Genomic DNA, 19,625 nt, shown 5'->3' on the forward strand with positions numbered 1-19,625 from the left:
AGACATGTCAGACCACTGGAATGGGAAAGAGAGAGAGAGAGAGAGAGAGAGAGAGATGCGAGACCGCAGAAAGGAGAGGAGAGCAATGTTAGACCTCGGGAAGAGGGAGGGAAGGTGAGAGAGATGCCAGACCATGGGAGAAGAGAGAGATTCCAGGCTATGGGAAGGAGAGGAGAAAGATACCAGACCATATGAGGGGTGAAGACAGAGATGTCTGACCATGGGAGAGGGAGGAGATGGTGCATAGCAATGGGTGCGGCAGGGAAGAAATAAGAAGAAATGCTTCTTATGGATAGATGGGAGTAGGGGAGAAGAAAGAAGGACGAGATGGTACACATGGATAGATGGAAAGGGAAGGCAAGGAAAAGTAGATTTTGAGAAGAAAGCAGAAAAATGGAAGAAAGTTGAATGTTAAAAGTTAATGCTAAAAATGGATGTATAGCAGAAAGTGAAGGAGAAAAAACCAGCAAATGAATAAAGTGGCCCTGGATACACAGTTAAGAACACAGACAAAAGGAAGTGTAGCCAGAGACTGGGAAAGATGGTTTGAAAACCAAAATCACCAAACAACAAAGGTAGGGGAAATTATTTTATTTTCAATTTAGTGATTTAATTGTGCCAATTTGGGGAATTTAAATCTGCTCTCTATATTTTGCACTGTTAAGGAAGAAATGCATTTGATTGTATTTCTCTGGGGTTGTACTGCATGCAGAGTCTTGAATCTTAGGGTTTCGTTTATATATATATATTAGTACTTTTAGTTTGTGATCTCATATTTGCATAGGGGTTATCTGTGTTCTGATAGGAATGAATGTTTAGAAGCATGCGTACAGTGTTCTTTGTGTAGTTTAATTTTGTGGTTAACCATTATGTATTGTTAATAAGATTATTTTGTGTGTATATATGAAAAATGAATGGAAAAAATGGTATTACAATTAGTACTATTATTGGGGCGGGGTCTGGGGTGGAGATTGGGAGAGGTCTGGGGGCGGAGCTTGTGTCCCCCCCCCAAACAATAAAGCGTTTCGCTGCCTATGCAAGAAAGGCAAAGGTTTTCTTTATCTTAGGCAGATGTTTCCAAGAATAACTGAACATAAGAACATAAGCTGTGCCTCTGCTGGGTCAAACCAGAGGTCCATCATGCCCAGAAGTTCACTCACGTGGCGGCCCATCAGGTCCAGGACCTGTATAGTAACCCTCTATCTATACTCTTCTATCCCCTTTTCCTTCAGAAAATTGTCCAATCAAGATAAAGGAAGGCATTTTTTTTTATTCACAGATCAGACATTTCATCAATGATGAGAGATTTGAAGATCTGTTTAGTCGGGCCAGAGAAAAATCACCTGGAAAGCATTCAAGGATGTCGTTGAGAATTTTCTTGGCAGTTACAGAGCACCAAACTATATTCAACTGGTTGCCAAACTTCTTAGAGCATACAAAACCATGAAGTGCAACATGTCACTGAAGATGCACTTTCTACATTGTGGCAAACCAAGCACCCATGCTGGATTTGCACCTAGAACTGCGAAGAAGATCCTGTGCAGAAAAGCTGACCAGATCAGCTCTAGTGACCAACTTGATTCTGACCTCCCTTGTACAGCTATAAGAACAGTAGTAATCTGGATCAGGTTGGTTATGAAACACAGCATTTGCACCCTGTTAGTTCACTAGATAGGGCAGCTAAAGCCAAGGTAGTTATGCCTGTAAGATTAAGGCAAAGCAGACAGCCTGAGGCAGCCTGCAGTGAAGCCAAAGCCCATCCCCCTCTACAGGCTGAAGGGGAGTGGCTTTGGGCTGGTTAAAGGCAGACTGAGTGAAGTGGAGAGTGACCTGACAGAAACATTCCAGCAGGATGAAGCAAGGCAGGAGCCTTGGAGAGAGAAGGCAGACTCTGAGGGATTAGATTGGCCTATGCAGGAAGTACTTCTAACCTTCATGTTCCAGAGGATTTTATGGAAGTGGAAAGCCAGGGAGCCTGCCCTACCTCAGAGGTCCAAGCAGAGCTCATGGAAATTAACTGAGGCAGTGAGTAGCTGTGAGACAGCTGGTGTTTATTTCTTTCACTATATGCTTTGTGTTTTGGTGGACATTATTTCTGGCTAAGAAGTAATTACTTACCTGGTTTCTTTTGCAAGCTGCTAACTGTAGGCTTAGTTTTTGCCAAAAGGCATTGAGATAGAGTGAATGTTTTTTGTATGCTGAAAACTCACTGTGTTTGACGTGGTGGAGAAGCAAGCACAGAGTCCCGTTCAGCTGTGCTGCCTACCAATATGGGCTACAGTGATTAGCGAGCCTGAGGCAGAGCTTTCCTACTGTTTGGGGGCCTCAGAGAAAATATCTGCTACTGGGAAAAATAATACTCTTATGTGCACTGTCCTGTGAATGCCTTGTTCCTGCCTATACATGGACTGTCACAGGAAAATAGTTTAGGGTTTTCTGGCAAGCAAGGTTAATTGGAAGGCTGAGCCAGAGTGGATGGTCTCAGGCCAGACAAGGGTATGTGTTTTTTGTCTTCCATTTCAAAAATACGTTGGGTTGTAATTCCCTGCAATCAGGACTGAGGTCCATGCTTTCATGCAAGGAGTTGAATGCTAATGAATCACCATTGTAGAGCTGGATTTGAAGCTCATTATACTCTCTGTATTGTTTGCCAGAGTCGTATGTTTTTCTTTTGACTTGATTTTTGGAAACTGGTTTTGTTTTTCTCGTGAAAAGCTGAATGTGATTTACTTCATGCTATTCCCTTTTGACCACTGAGGTCAGAATAAAGACCGTTCTTGACTTCTGAGAAATTCTGCCTGAATCTGGTATTTGAATGATTGAAGCCAGTAAATTACCTTTACTCCCAGGCCTAGGCAGCTGCCTAGGGCCAAGTGGGCCACCTGGAGATACCCCTGGTTCTAAGGAACACGCCAGAACATAGATTTCTGTGACTTTTCAACTTCGCTCTGAGGAGTGTTTATGACAACATTCACACTTGGAATTCTTCCCTACAAATCTCAGCGACGAACATGACAAAAGGTCTCACCAGGACATTGCCACTATGGAAAAAATATATCAGGACAACTGGAATCCATCAGTGCTGGCTGACAATTGTTGAACAGTGCAACGAGATGTACCGGAAACTAAGTACAAACGAAAATCGGCAGGAAAACACTTTTCGCCATGGCGAACTATCATATCGTATCAGAAACTTTATGCATTGAAACATGTTGTAGTCAATTAAAGATACCACCGTGTTTCTCAATATTCCTATGTGATACCGGCGGTGGGAAATTAAATTTGTGATTATTGTAAAGGGGTCTGTCGTAATCATCAGTTTGATTTAAGGAAGCAAAACTTTTGGAAAAATGTGTTGTCCAGTGTAATTTGTTTGCTATTGGTTACACTTTTTAATGCTGGGTTTTACTAAATGGCGGGAGAGGTTTTTGCCACAGGCCGGTGAGGTAAATGTGCTGACACTCATAGAAACCTCTGCCATTGTTTAGTAAAAGGAGCCCTAAAAAAAATATAAATGTCCTGCACTGCATACAGAAAAGGTCAGCATTTGACAGAGTAGTGCCAGGAGTGGACTGAGAGTTCTGGGCTCTTAGATTTTGTAGTTCTTATCCCCTTTTTCCCTTTACTCATGTTTTGTCAAATATGTATTTAGTTTTGTTTTTTTTGTTGTTTGTTTTTTTTGTCTCTTTTAAATTAATTTTTAAGATCATGTATAATTAATGTTTTAATTTCTATTTTTATATTGTAATATTAACTATTTCTATTTATATATATGTATGTTCATCGCTTTGAAAAAAGACAAAGCGATTAATCAAAAATTTTAATAAACTTGAAACTTGATACTAGGGTCATGGTCCCTTAATGTTTAAACTATATGGAAGCTGAGGGAGATTAGGTCCTTTCAGTGGCGTAGTGAGGGTGAGAGGTGCCCAGGGTGCTGGCACATGCACACACCCCTTCCCCCAAATCTCTTTAACTTTTCCAGCGCAAGAAGCAACACTAACCTGTTACTCGCGCCAGCGTTGGCTCTTCCTCTTATGCCACTTCCTAGGTGAGGATCCAGGAAGTGATGTCAGAGGAAGAGCCGACGCCAGTGCAAGCAGCAGGTTGGGTTGCTGTTTGCACTGCAAACATTAAAGAGGTACAAGGGAAGAGGGGGGGGGGTGTGCGCGGTAGTGGGGAGGGAAGAGAAGGAGCAGGGGGTGGAGAGGAGGATGGGTGCCGGTGCTCCCACCAAGATGGCGCCCAGGGTGGACCGCCTCCCATTTACTACGCCACTGGGATCCCAATGGTCAGTCTGCTTCTAGGTAGTACGTTAATTTAACTCGGCATTCAATTTGTGTGTGAAATTATCTAGTACCCAAACCCATAAAAGGATATCTCGACACAAATGTGTTTACAGTGTTCACCCGCAAATTCACGGTTCGCGAATCATGGACTTACTCATTTGCGGTCTGCTCTGACCGCCTCTTCTGTAGTAAAGTCGGGCTACACCAATCAGGAGCTGCGTGTCAAAGCAGCTCCTGATTTGTGTAGCCCAACTTTACTACAGGAAGAGGCTGTTAGAGCAGACCGCGAGTGATTTTCTTCACCTGCCAGTGCCCCAGCTGCCCTCTCCTGCCTTGTGACAAGTGAAAAAAGCGCATTGATGGTTTTTCAAAATTCGTGGGGTTTCCTGCAATGGATCCCCTGAAAATTTCAGGGGAGTACTGTACTTTAAAAACAAAAAAGTACAAATCTAGGGTGAAAGGTCCTGACAGCCATGGCAATGATTAGGGAAATAAGGGCATCCCTCCTGCCCCATTGATCCACCAAGGATTTAGGTAAACCCAGGAGTCCTGCAGTGATTGGGAGTTTGGAAAGGGTGGCCATTTTTGGTGAGGGAATAGAATGAAGGCCTTGAATTTCTAGGGGAGGGGGAGCTTGAAAACACGGGGAAGGGCTGTCATAGCCAAAACTGTCATTGTCCTGTTTTCATTTGCCAGTGGTACAGTAAATGTCATTAATGTTTCCCCTGTTGATGTTAACGACTGCCTGACACTATTTCAAAATACATTTACAAGAAAATGAGAACCATAATAAAAGTTCCCAATTGTAAAAAATACCAGGATATACCAAGTTAAACTGTTTCCTAGATAATTTAAGAAACATTAGGGTATTTGCAAACTTTCATGTTATAAAGAAATCATTACAAAAATAACGTCTTAGCAAGAAACCTCTGCCGGTATCCACCATCAAATGACTGGGTTTAGCAGGAACTTGCTTATCTTCCACAGATAGCTCTGAAAGATCCATAGGTTCCTGAGCATCTGGAGACCACCTTTCTCCCATCTCCTGTTTAAAAAGCAAGAGGAAGATATTATACTTTAGTAAACAGTAGGACTGTTTTTTCAGGACTCCTAAGGGACCTCCAAGGTGTACTTAATTTTGGAAAATTTATTGTGCTAATGTTCTGCTTAAAGGTCCGTTTTGCTTTGCTTCCGCTTTATTCTGAAAATCAGAGTTTCCCAAATGGGAGTCACGATCTGGACAAGTTCCCCATAGAATGTCGTGATCCTTTGCTGTAGAAAGAGTGGTAGGCGCTGCTGAAAATATGGATGACCTTCAACAAGAGACCCGGTAGACTCCTATACCTGCTCAGTTCTGTTCCACTGTTCCAGCTCTGTTCTTTACATCACTCACTTCTTCCTCAAATATCTGTTGCCACCTCAGAGCTGTTTGAACATGAGCAAAAAGAAAAATGTTATTCCCCTGGAAAGAAGGCATAAACTTATGTGCCCCTATCTCCATTAACAACTGTCCTCTACAATTAGTCACATCATTAAAAAATTTTAGGAGTTATTTTTGATATTAAACGTTCATATCACGATCGTGTCAGCAGTTTCATTCTATAAGCTCCGTATGATCTGGTCAATATCCAAAAAATTTCTTAAACCAAAATCCTTAAACATCTTAATTTACTTGTTAGGGATATCAAAACTTGACTACTGTAATTCATTATTTAAAGGGATAACCCCAAAAGAAATAAAGCACCTTCAAATAATCCAAAACTCAGCAATAACGTTCATTGCCCCAAAATTTGATCACGGATCACCGCTCCTAGAAAAATCTCACTGGCTCCCGGTCGCGTTCAGGATCGCGTACAAAATAATATTGCTCACATTTTAAACGATTATTTCAAAAGTGCCAGCATTTATACATAAACTATTGATATTGTACACCCCCCCCCCCCGTGCGCACACTCAGATCCACGGATCAACAACTATTATGGTTTTAAAATAATAGGAACAAAGCGCTTAGAAATCTTTTCTGTCACAGCTCCCCAGCTTTGAAATGCATTACCCTGGCATTTAAGAGATGAAAAAATACTCGACCGTTTCAAAGGCAAACTGAAAAGCCATCTATTTAAAGATGTTTTCCTATTATAACTTCTACTTCGTGAAACATCCATTATCAAATCTAAGGCTCAGTTCTTTCTCCTTAACCATACCCAGATGTTTTTACCTTAATTATATCTCTAACCTATAACAAATATACTTCCTACCTTCCTCTCCTCCATGTCTCAGTTTGTTTTCTCAGCCCATATTGCAAGTTCATTCGCCATGTAAACATGGTTTTAAATCTGTATTTTTTAATTTTTTTTTACCTCTGTACTTCGCCTAGAAATGTTTGACAGGCGATTATATCAAATTTCAATAAAAGTTGAAAACTTATAAACAGTGAGACAACCTACCCAGAAATTGAAGAATTAACCTCCTATAAATATTTCTAAGGGCTCGATATTCAAAACAATTTAACTGGCCGGCAACGGCCGCTGACTGCCATCCCCGAATATTCAGTTGGAAATAACTGGTTATCTCCGCTGAATATTCACGGTTAGTGCGCAATCACAAGCCAGTTATCTTGGGGTGTTTCAGAGGCGTTTTGAGGCAGATCAAAGGTATGCCCCTGACTGAGAAAGGTTAGCACATAGATAGGACCACATAAATAGCTGCCCTATCCTTGACCCCTTTTTATCAAGCCGATTTTCCGATTTTCCCTTATCAACGGCCAGGTGCTAATTTTCCCATTGGTGCATGGCCATTGGTGAAAACCCCTACCGTTACCCATTTTATAGGTGGAAAAGGGCTCACACGCACTAATCTGTTAATGCGCAACCATGTAGCTGCGCTCTGCCCCTGACCCGCCCTAGCGCTGATCCCAGAATTACTGCATGAGTGCGCCCCAATGATAAGGTCATTTTTTTGCTGCATTAAGCACTCATTCGTGTTTACCACAACTTGGTAAAAGGCCCCCCCCCATCTTAAGTCCTATCCGAATAGCAGCTGAATATCACCGCCAGCAGCTCAGCGCTCTCTCCGTATTTTCAGCAGCAACTACTATCCAGAGTGTGGTGCAGTGGTTAAAAGCTACAGCCTCGGCACCCTGGGGTTGTGGGTTCAAATCTTCACACACTATATTAAGGAACATTCACTTATACACTGAGATTATTTCCAGTATCGGCTATAATCACAGTGTTCTATGTGCATGCTTATAAATTATTCATGTGTATGTGAAATACTCAGACCCGCGACCGTGATGGTTAAAAGAAAAACCAAACCGGTATTGCCTCTGGAGTTGTCCTATAGTTCTAAGTGCAAACCTGTTATTGACGAGGTCATTGGGGACCAGCCGACTGTCTGATAGAGAGAGAAAATTACAACAACACACCGATAAACTTTACTCATTTTGGTTTGTTTGTTTTTTTTTATTTCATTCATTTATTTAGTAAGCTGTATTGCATGTATGGTGGCTATATCTCATTAAGGTGGTCGGGACAGTGAAATGATGGTCCTAGAGGCAATACCGGTTTGGTTTTTCTTTTAACCATCACGGTCGCGGGACTGAGTATTTCGCATGCGCATGAATAATTTATAAGCATGCACATAGAACACTGTGATTATAGCTGAGCGTTGTGGGTTCAAGCCCCATGCTGCTCCCTGTGACCCTGGGCAAGTCACTTAATCCCCTCATTGCCCCAGGTATACTAGATTGTGAGCCCACCAGGCCAAACAGGGAAAAATGTTTGAGTATTAATTCATGTAAACTGTTCTGAGCTCCCCTGGGAGAACACTATAGAAAATTGAATAAATAAATAGTGTGAAAAGCTTCAGCCTCTGATCACCAGAGCTGGTATTGTGACATCACAATGCCTCATTCCACCAATGCCTAAGAGCCAACCTCATCAGTGATGTCACAATGGCTTGATTGTCCTGTACTTGGCTCAACTTTACTACATTTTGATTTCTAGAGTGGTGCAGTGGTTAAAGCTACAGCCTCAGCGCCCTGAGGTCATGGGCTCATGCTGCTCCTTGTGACCCTGGGCAAGTCACTTAATCCCCCCCATTGCCCCAGGTACATTAGATAGATAGCGAGCCCACCAGGACAGACAGGGAAAAATGCTTGAGTACCTGAATAAATTCATGTAAACCGTTCTGAGCTTCCCTGGGAGAACGGAATAGAAAATTGAATAAATAAATACTGTTGCTAAATAAGTGGATTTTTTTTTTTTTCACAGTGGCTGATATAAAATAAAAAATGTTGACTGTGGTAAGCTCAATATTTTTTATTTTTTAAAGTGCACTAACAAACCAAGGGGTCCTTTTAGTAAGGTGCGCTAGCCGTTTTAGCACCCGCTAAACGCTAACGTGTACATTGTAGTCTATGAACGCGTTAGCATTTAGCACGCGCTAAAACGGCTAGCATGCCTTAGTGAAAGGACCACCAAATGCATACTGATGAATGCACATCCCTGGTTTAAAATGTTATTTATTTGCAGATTGCTTGATAAGAAAGTTTCCGGTTCTTCACATTCATTAAATATCTCCATTTAAAAAAAAATTTTGAAGGTGGGGGTAGCTCCTTGTACCGAGAAGTACTAGAACAGGGGTGGGGAGCGAGGGCCGCAATCCAGTCGGGTTTTCAGGATTTCCCCAATGAATATGCATGAAATCTATTTGCATATAATGGAGGCAGTGCATGGGGAAATCCTGAAAACCCAACTGGATTGCGGCTCTCGTTCCCCACCCCTGGACTAGAAGAGCCTCACAAGCTTAAGGGCCTCAAAGGAATGTTTTTTCCCCCATGTGAGGAAGGAAACTGGGAACATAGACTGTTAACGGCCTGACAACACTTCTTAGCTCCTGATTATGACTGGAGAGTGAAGCAGGAGCTACAGTTTGTCTGCAATGTACGTGATGCCAGACCCGGTTCATAGACATAATCACGGAAGACAAAGGCGCGCGCTGACAACTGAGCGCAAGATGGAGGCTCGCGCCGAAGAAAATTACTGTTTTTAGGGGCTCCGACGGGGGGGGGGGTTTGTTGGGGAGCCCCCCACTTTACTTAATACAGATCATGGCGGCGTTGGGAGGGGTTTGGGGGGTTGTAACCCCCCACATTTTACAGGAAACTTAACTTTTTCCCGAAAAACAGGGAAAAAGTGAAGTTTTCAGTAAAATGTGGTGGATTACAACCCCACAAACCCCCCACAACGCCGCCGCGATCTGTATTAAGTAAAGTGGGGGGGGTTCCCCCCACACACCCCCGTCAGAGCCCCTAAAAACAATAATTTTCTTCGGCGCGCGCCTTTGTCCCAGCGCGCTTTTGACTTGACACCACCAGACCCTGCAAATAAAAGTAGAAAACATGACACTGAATTGAAGACTGTGGCATAAAATAGGGTTCGGTATTATTTTTAGTACTTTATAGCTCTGAGAGTTGTGATCTGCAGGTAGATTGTTTTGATGCATCCATTATAAATTTCCTACGGCCATGCTACGTATGTGACAGGCCGATAGGTATCAGGAAAAAAGGAATGGAAGGCTACAAAAGCCAGCCAAATGCTGGCCACCGCGAACCAAGCAAACTCGCTGCATTTGTCACCAAATTAGTGAGCTGAAGGGTTGAAAATCAGAGCGATCGTAGAGATATGATCTGTGCAAATTGTCATTTACAACTGAAAGGTTTAACTTTATGGAAATGAACCGTTGTTATTAAATCAGTCATTGCTGAACACGGATTTAATGAGACCGGTGTATCCAGGAATCAAGGTGGATCAGCAGGATGTCAGGCTGCTAGAACAGGGAGAGCATTACAATGAGGGCAGCACTTATCTAAAGGGAAGATGAATGAGGGGTGAATTATCTGATGCTAGTCTACCCAACAGATGAGTCTTGGCGCTAGGTGCTTCATTTTAAATCATTCTATTCCTTGTCATGGGGACTTAGTAGTGTCAGTGATATGCCGTAGGCTTCCCAAACTTCAGATCTCACTATTGGGATACAGATTTGAAAATACTTAAGAACATAAGAGTTGCCATACCGGGACAGACTGAAGGTCCATCGAGCCCTGTATCCTTTTTCCAACAGTGTCCAACCCAGGTCCTAAGTACCTGGCAGAAACCCAAATAGTAGCAGCATTCCAGAGCCAGATTATGATGTCATAATGCCTCATTACGCCAATGCCTAAGAGCCAAACTCATCAGTGATGTCACAATGGCTTGATTGTCCTACTGTATACTTGACTCGCATAAGAACATAAGAATTGCCATAATGGGGCAGACCGAAGGTCCATCAAGTTTAGCATCCTGTTTCCAACAGTGTTCAACTCAGGTCCCAAGTACCTGGCACCAAGATCGCAAAGAGTAGCAACATTCCTGAGCTCAGAGTGTGATGCCAAGATTCCAAAGAGTAAAACCGATTTCATGCTGCTTATCGTAGGAATAAGCAGCGGATTTCCCAAATCCGCCTCAATAATGGCTTATGAACTTTTCTTTTAGGAAATTAGCCAAACCTTTTTTTAAACCTTGTTAAGCTAACTGCTTACACCACATTTTCTAGAAACGAATTCCAGAGTCTAGAACCTGTGTAACACCAAAAAGACAAAAGAGGCGGGTGCTACAAATCTAAAACAGGCACAGTACAAAAAAAGGAACCCAATAGAGTATATCCACAAATTTATAAAACGTGTACAACTGATATCACCAAAAAACGTGAAGATTCTGTTTCATGTGGCAGAAACCCTTTATATACAGACTATTTATATTGTGGTAGAAGATTTTAATCACACTTTATTTTCTAAGCACTTATTGACCCTGAATGCAGCCTTAGATGGTGAAACATGGAACACTTTTAATACATTTTTTGATGTACTAGAACTCCTTTTTTTATATGGTGTTAATCTTTTGATATAAAAAAAGGGTTTTAATAACACTCTTGCCCACACTTGAAGTTAACTCAATTTAGTATTTAGGGCAAAGTACTCCATATTAATACATTTCTCAGTTTGTCTTAATTATCAATTGAAATGAGAATCAATTCAGCTGAAAAACATTCTTGAAATTATATTAAACTAGCAGGGAGGGTATATCATAGTACCTCTGTTACTCATATCATAGCATCTCTTAATATGTTATTCCACATCCCCATCCTGGGATCACAGCTCTAATCATGTATCCACCACCCTGCCTACCTTATGTGAAAGAGCTAGACTGCTTTAACTCATAATTACGACTCTCACTCAAGTCCTTGTTTCCTCACATTTACCAAATCTAAACTCCTCATTCTCTCCTTATAGCATCAAATTCAAAATCAATGTATTCAACAAAAAAACAAAGTAGTATCGAATGTTGGCAACACTTATCTCTGAAGGTTAGCACCAATACCAGAGCTGGTGGAACTTCAACAACTGATGTGTACAACGATGTAGGCAAAATTTATTGTGACAACCAAAGTACATTTAAAAACCTTTTTACCAAACAGGGGACCAAACATGGGCTGTGTTTCGGACAACCTTCATCAGGGGTCCTCGGCGATGCATATGTTCTGCTTTTTTCTACTGTAATTTTTCTACTGGAACTTTTTTGTGACATATTTTTCTTTCCTTTTCTACCATGGACCCCTGATGAAGGTTGTCCGAAACACGGCCCGTGTTGGGTCTCCTGTTTGGTAAAAAGGTTTTTAAATGTACTTTGGTTGTCACAATAAATTTTACCTACATCGTTGTACACATCTGCAGTTTCGGTTTGTTTGTTCCTGGTTGATTTTTCACTGCAGATAAGGTTGGACCTCCCTTTTCCCTTTGGATCTGTTGCTTGGAACTTCAACAACTCCCACCGCTGACCCTCACTAAAGCATTTCAATCTCAAAGATCTTCTTCAGGGGAGAATCCTCCTGAACCCATAGAGGAGGAAGCTTCAGAGTAAGCAGGGAACGCTCTGCAGAAAGCTCAGTTCCAGCGCCTCCGCCACATTGGCAACAAAGGTAGAGATTCTTCCCCAAAGGTCTTTGAGACTGAAACACTTTAAATGAGGGTCAGCGTCAGGAGTTGTTGGAGTTCCACCAGCTCTGGTATTGGTATTAACCTTCAGAGATAAGTGTTGCCAACATTCGATACTATTTTGTTTTTTTGTTGAATATATTGATTTTGAATTTGATGCTATAAGGAGAGAATAAGGAGTTCAGATTTGACAAATGTGAGGAAACAAGGACTTGAGAGTCGTAATTGTAAGTTAAAGCAGTCTAGCTTTTTCACATAAGGTAGGCAGGGTGGTGTATACAGGATTAGAGCTGTGATCCCAGGATGGGGATCTGCAATAACATAATGTTATAAGAGATGCTATGATCTGAGTAACAGAGGCACAATGATATACCCACCCTTCCAGTTTAATATAGTATAAATTATTTTTTTTTCAGCTGAGTTAATCTTTTGGTACCAGGTGAGTCTCTAGAAGGTTTGGTAGAATTGCACATCAAAAGAGAAGGAACATGTGGAGCATGTCCTGTTTCTACTTCAGTGCATGCTTGGAGATACTAGAGATATTAACATGTATTGCCCTGTTAGCATGCACTTACATTGTGAAAGGGTATTACATTGTGAAAGGTTTGGACAGGTTCCTGGAGGAAAAGTCCATAGTCTGTTATTGAAGAAGACATGAGGGAAGCCACTGCTTGCCCTGGATCGGTAGCATGGAATATTGCTACACCTTGGGTTTTGGTCAAGTGACCTGGATTGGCCACCGTGAGAACAGGTTACTGGGCTTGATGGACCATTGGTCTGACCCAGTAAGGCTATTCTTATGTAGGTCCCATTACATAAAGTAGGATATGTGGTAGAATAATGCGTGTCCATGACACTAGCACATGTTTGTATCTCTAGCTGGTAGTCTTGATTTTCTTGGGAAAATCAGAAACAAAATGTATTTATTTATTTATTTAGTACAAGGGCTCAACATACTTCTGTTTATGTTGAGGTACATAAAAGTGGTTTGTAATAAAAATAGGAAGATTAAGAAGTAGAAGTAAGGACAGAGACAGGGAAGGAAGCAGAAGAAGGGAGATAATGGGAAAACAGGGCAAAGCCAGAGCTGCAAAAGTTTACGAGGGGCCACTAAAAAGTTCTCAGCCCAACCAGCAAAGTTGGGGCAGTCTCCATCGAGGGCTATAAATGTAGTCCAGCAATTTTTTTTTTTTTTTTTTCCCCCATCCCCCCCACTTTTTTCGTTCCATCAAAAAAATATGGAACAAAAAATGTAGAAAAATAAATCACCGGACTAAGGCCATCTTTTATTAAGGTGCGCTAATGCATGTTAGTCCATGGACACGTTAGCGTTTAGCATGCACTAAGCGGTTAGTGCACCTTAGTAAAAGAGAGGGGGTAAGTGTATAGCCGTCGATGGAGACTGCTCCAACTTTGTTGCTTGAGCCGAGAACTACTTTTCAGCTTCCCCTCGTATCCTTTTGGCCTTCATCCAAGGTGGGGCTCAAAGTGAAGTCTTGCTCTTGCACGTGGAAAATGAAAAGACCTGAACAGAACAAGTCCAGCCGTTTAGCAATTGCCTTGAACCTTGACATTGCATGCTCTGGCAGTGTGTAGATAAATGCAAACGAATATATATATTAAGGCATGGAGATTATTAAAATGTGATGCTTGGTTTCTGTAGCACGCCTTTCTATTTTGCTAGGTGTGAATTGGAGGTAAGAGATGTCACAAATGGGAAAGTTTGGAAACTACTGATTATATTATAAAGAAATTAGAATATTAAAGTAATTCTAGGGAGAGAGCATAAGAATTGCTGCTGCTGGGTCAGACCCGGGGTCCATCGTGCCCAGCAGTCCACTCAAAGACCAGCAGCCTGAGTCTAGCCTTACCTGTGTATATTCTGGTTCAGCAGGAACTTGTCTAACTTTGTCTTGAATCCCTGGAGGGATTTTTCCCCTATGACAGACTCCGGAAGAGCATTCCAGTTTTCCACCACTCTCTGGGTGAAGAAGAACTTCCTTAGGTTTGTACGGAATTTATCCCCTTTTAACTTTAGAAAGTGCTCTCTCGTTCTCCCTACCTTGGAGAGGGTGAACAACCTGTCTTTATCTACTTTGTCTTGAATCCCTGGAGGGTGTTTTCCCCTATTTGAATCCCTGGAGGGTGTTTTTCCCTATAACAGCCTCCGGAAGAGCGTTCCAGTTTTCCACCACTCTCTGGGTGAAGAAGAACTTCCTTACGTTTGTACGGAATCTATCCCCTTTTAACTTTAGAGAGTGCTCTCTCGTTCTCCCTACCTTGGAGAGGGTGAACAACCTGTCTTTATCTACTTTGTCTTGAATCCCTGGAGGGTGTTTTCCCCTATAACAGCCTCTGGAAGAGTGTTCCAGTTTTCCACCACTCTCTGGGTGAAGAAGAACTTCCTTAGGTTTGTACGGAATTTATCCCCTTTTAACTTTAGAGAGTGCTCTCTCGTTCTCCCTACCTTGGAGAGGGTGAACAACCTGTCTTTATCTACTTTGTCTTGAATCCCTGGAGGGTGTTTTCCCCTATTTGAATCCCTGGAGGGTGTTTTTCCCTATAACAGCCTCCGGAAGAGCATTCCAGTTTTCTACCACTCTCTGGGTGAAGAAGAACTTCCTTACGTTTGTACGGAATCTATCCCCTTTCAACTTTAGAGAGTGCCCTCTCGTTCTCCCTACCTTGGAGAGGGTGAACAACCTGTCCTTATCTACTAAGTCTATTCCCTTCAGTACCTTGAATGTTTCGATCATGTCCCCTCTCAATCTCCTTTGTTCGAGGGAAAAGAGGCCCAGTTTCTCTAATCTTTCGCTGTACAGCAACTCCTCCAGCCGCTTAACCATCTTAGTCGCTCTTCTCTGGACCCTGTCGACTAGTACCGTGTCCTTCTTCATGTACAGCGACCAGTACTGGACGCAGAGAATAGCAAAGAAAATATTTCAACAAGCTTAATATGGTGGTCTTTAGATCTTATTTCTTTTTATACATTTTAAAATCACAGAATTCAAGATTTCTTGAAAAACAAAAGAATAAGGAGAAAAGAAAAAAATTAGGAAACAGGGGAAGACAAAAACCCTTGATGCCCAAAGGTAAAATTATATCCTGCACCAATTCCCCCTGTTCATATGAGACTTGAAAAGGAAAAGAATCCAAGTATAAAATCATTGCATATTTAATGAGATTAATACTATAAATGAAAAGACAACCGTAATAAGGACTGGCCCCTTTAACTGAGAGAACTCTAAAATTTAGCATAATCGGTGCTTTAATTATCCTGCAATCCTCTCTTCTCCTCTTCCCAAGAGGCAAGTTACCTATCATCATGGAAAACTTTTAGCTGTTCTGGTTCACTAAATATATAGATGTCATATTGAAATGTAATGATGCACTTGAAAGGAAATCAAAGCAGATAAGATCCAAGGGAGACAACCCAGTGCCAGAAAGCTTTCATCTTGGATAACGCTGGAAAAATTCATATTTTCCTTCCCATAAAGAAACCCTTCCTATGATGGAGTTTCAAAACCTACTTCTGTTCATACTCAAGAGCAAAAACTGATTAAAATAGAAAGAATCCTGCCAACTTTCGGGTTCTCAAAATAGTCCAAAAGATTTAAACTATCACCTGAGAGTAGTTCTACATTCCTTTCATCTTTTTTCTTAACATCAGGTCCCTTTATTGATAGATTCAGCTGGATTCTTAAAAATCTCACTAAAATACATCTTCAGCGTATTATTCGCATTGATGACAGGTGGTCTTGGAAATCTTTAAAAATTGCTAAAAACAATTTTCCTACCGAGACAAATAGGACCGATGATAATCTGCATGTAGGTTACTCCTTGTGATTGGCTCTAAGGTTTTAACCGCAGACACTTGAGATCTTTTGTCTCCTTGAAGGGAATACTATTGTTATCACTCTTTAACAATAGTGTATTATTATTGGGTGTTTCTGTGTGTCTCCCATAAATTTTTGAAGGGATTTGGCTTGGAAAAGTAAAGACATGAAGATTGCATCTCCTGCTCCTGTGAGGCAAAACTCAAGCCTTGAGCAAGACAGACACTTCATTTTAAACATCCAAACTATCAACTATGGTTTCCTGTGATAACTTCTGATCTTTCCTTAAGAGAACCCCCCAACATCCCCTAAAGCTGAACCTCTACACACCCCTAGTGGTCACTGACCCTCTCCCACCTGCCAAAGGTGTGAATGAAACAGTACATACCTGCCTGCATGTTATGGCCAGACCTAGTAGAACAGCAAGCAGGTCTCTGGTGGGTGTAGTCTACCATAGAGATGGGGCCTCAAGCCCATATATCACTCTATCTCCTACACTTATGTTGGAACATGTGAGCCCTCCAAAACCCATCCAAATCCCACCATACCTACATATAGGTGACACCTGCAGGCATTGTGGTGGTGTACAGATGGGTCCTGTAGGTCTTAGAGGGCTCACCATATAAGGAGGTTATGGTGAGGCGTTTATTCTGGGCCTTTGTTATGTGAAGCTCACTGCAGTGTCTCTTGGGTTGTCCCACTGCTCTGTTGGGATATCTTCGTGACCAGTCTACTAAAACTGCTGGCCCCTCCTACATCCCAAGGGCTTGTTTTATGCATTTTTCTTTTGGATGCTTTTATTTTTTTTTCAAAAATGGTTCAAAAAGATAGATGCATTGAGGACAAGCACTCTGAAAAAATAACCATTTTTGAAACAAAAGATAGATGTTTCGTCGTTTCAAAAAAAAAAATGGTCATGTTCTTTACTAGATTATTTTTTTTTTGGTGTGCCCTCAGCAACGCATCTAAACGCAGATTGAATGTCACATTGAAAATGCCCCTTCACATCTCTTTTCATGTTAGGTCAAACATAGCAGGACAGGAAAGATGTGAAATTCTTCATCTTGGGAACTCAGCCTTGTTCCTAGCTAAAAATACTGCTGAAAATGACTGATTTGTATAATTTTAATTTGATTTCACATTTCTATCCCTTTCTGTCCTTTAAAAAGACAACTAGGCATAAGTTAAATATTTTAGTCTTGGTATGCCCCCCCCCTAATAAAACATCAAAAAGAAACAAGCGTAAAGGAATGTGGCATTACTGTTATTTGCAGCACGCTTACTGTCCCATTGCAATTGCTTTTCTTTATCTTCTCCTCTCCCCCCCCCCCCCCCCCCCCGCAACAAATTATTTCAAATCTTGGAAAAGAAATAGAAAGCTTTCTGTCTCTCAGTTCTCATTAGCATTTGATTCAGCTGCCTTGGCAAAGACGGCAAACACTCTATTCATAACGCTGCACAAAATTGCTTCAGCTGGGGGCCGCGGCCTGAAGAACTGAACGCAACATTCATGTGCTGAAAACAGGTGCCCTGTCTGCTGTTCAAAGGCACTGGCAGGTCGCCGGTGAGTTATCTTGTTGTGCTGGCATTTGGTGTCAAACCAGGACAAATTTGTTAGACGGCAGAGCGTCCCACAAGATCAGAGACTGGATCAGGCTTGCTTCGCACTGAGCTTGTTCCAAGATTCTCAAGGACAGGATGCAGCAGGAATTTGAATTAGGACTTTATTTAGTACATAAGGCTTTTCATCCAGTTATAGTTCAAAGCAGTGAGCGAATACCATCTCAGCAGAATAGTGAGAACAGGCAGTAACTAATGGGCACAATATTCAAATAGATTTATATGTTTAGGGGCAGTTCTATAACTGAGTGACTCCAATTAGGAGTCCGCAAGGCATGTGGTGGGGTATCTTCTATAATGGAACTTAGGCCTCACTTTTCTGTATAGAAAACTTCCACCCCATCAGCCCCTTTCTTATTCCCTATCAGCCAATTTCTTACTCCCCACATGAGCGACATGTATAGATTCTCCCCTTCTTTGTCCTATGTGTCTGTCATAATTAGAGTGTAAGCTCTTGCGAGCAGGGACCATCTCTTGTGTCTGTAATGTACAGCGCTGCATGCGCCTGTAGTAGAATACTAATGTAGCTGGGTATTAACACGCCTAACATTTAGGCCTGAGTACTTATTATAGCTGGTGCAGAGGTCTCAAAGTCCCTCCTCGAGGGCCGCAATCCAGTCGGGTTTTCAGGATTTCCCCAATGAATATGCATGAGATCTATGTGCATGCACTGCTTTCAATGCATATTCATTGGGGAAATCCTGAAAACCCGACTGGATTGCGGCCCTCGAGGAGGGACTTTGAGATCCCTGAGCTGGTGTGTGAGCCTCTAAGGCCTGGGTTCTCTAAATGGCGCAGTTAGCCAGCAGCCACCTTAAAAGAGGCCGCCGATGGCCTGTCAATCACACGACGGCACCGTTTACAAAATAGTGTCCTCTGGTGAAGGTAGGCCACATTTCCGGTGTTTACCTCCGACATGAATTGCATCTCATGCTCAGCCTTCTGCCATTAGCCACGCCTACAGTGGTAGGTGCCTCCAGAGGCTCAATTCTGATGCCGTATTTTTAGATACTTCAAAGATTTAGCTAAGAAATACTTTCTTTCCTGCTAAACAAGCAACCATATGTAATTTTTACCGACCCTCAGTGGCACCACTCAGGACTCAAACTTTTCATTGTCCTGAGCTTTACGTGTCTGCTCGTCACTGGGTCTCATTATATTTTTAGAGCTAAATGTTTTTAGACTTTTTATTTATTTTTATTTGTATTTATATATATACTTTTTATACTTAGCTTAAAACTGTGGCTAAGTCTGCTTGGCTTGAGATGTCAGCGTTTATAAGGGATGTCCAAGCCGACATGTTTCGCCGAGATAGCTTTTTCAAGGCTTCATCCCCTTACAACAGAGCTGTAAAGTTACCCAGTTCCAGGAAGACTTGTTGGCAAGTCCTGTTTTTGAACTTTTGACATGTTTCACCGAGATAGCTTTTTCAAGGCTTCATCCCTGCAAGTACAACCGGCACAGCTATGTGTTAATAACTTTTAAAATTATTCTATAGTTAAATTTACAATAGAAGTAGAGCTCTTCCTATAGATAGCTAGCTATCGCTTTACCGACATCCTAGCTTATTGCTTACCTCTTCACCACCGACTACCACTGTAACCGCCAATTCTTTACACCGGAAGCGGCAGCGTTTTTTCATTTAAATATCTAGGGCCATCTGACAAGCCCGAGGATACGTAATGACGTAAACTCCAGCGTAAAAGACAGCTCCGTACAGTTATTTATTACTTTATGTTTAGCAGAATCCTCCTACTTTAAAAGATATTCTAAATACATGGTTAGACTAGCGACATCCATTCTAACTCGTTATTAAGCCCGTAAGGGGATACTGCAATAAAACATCATTGG

The 19,625-nt window shown here is 41.8% G+C and overlaps 1 protein-coding gene across 1 annotated transcript in view; it reads left to right on the plus strand.

The window, feature by feature from the left end:
• The first annotated feature begins 1,847 nt into the window (after nt 1–1,847).
• DAB1 (DAB adaptor protein 1) overlaps nt 1,848–19,625 on the plus strand; it is a 692,719-nt gene continuing 674,941 nt past the window's right edge. The window contains exon 1 of the mRNA XM_033916678.1: nt 1,848–2,025. The gene's annotated coding sequence lies outside the window, so the exon portion shown is untranslated. The remainder of the gene's footprint in view (nt 2,026–19,625) is intronic.

Source organism: Geotrypetes seraphini, chromosome 12 (genome assembly GCF_902459505.1).
Source record: "Geotrypetes seraphini chromosome 12, aGeoSer1.1, whole genome shotgun sequence".
Classification (NCBI taxonomy): domain Eukaryota; kingdom Metazoa; phylum Chordata; class Amphibia; order Gymnophiona; family Dermophiidae; genus Geotrypetes; species Geotrypetes seraphini.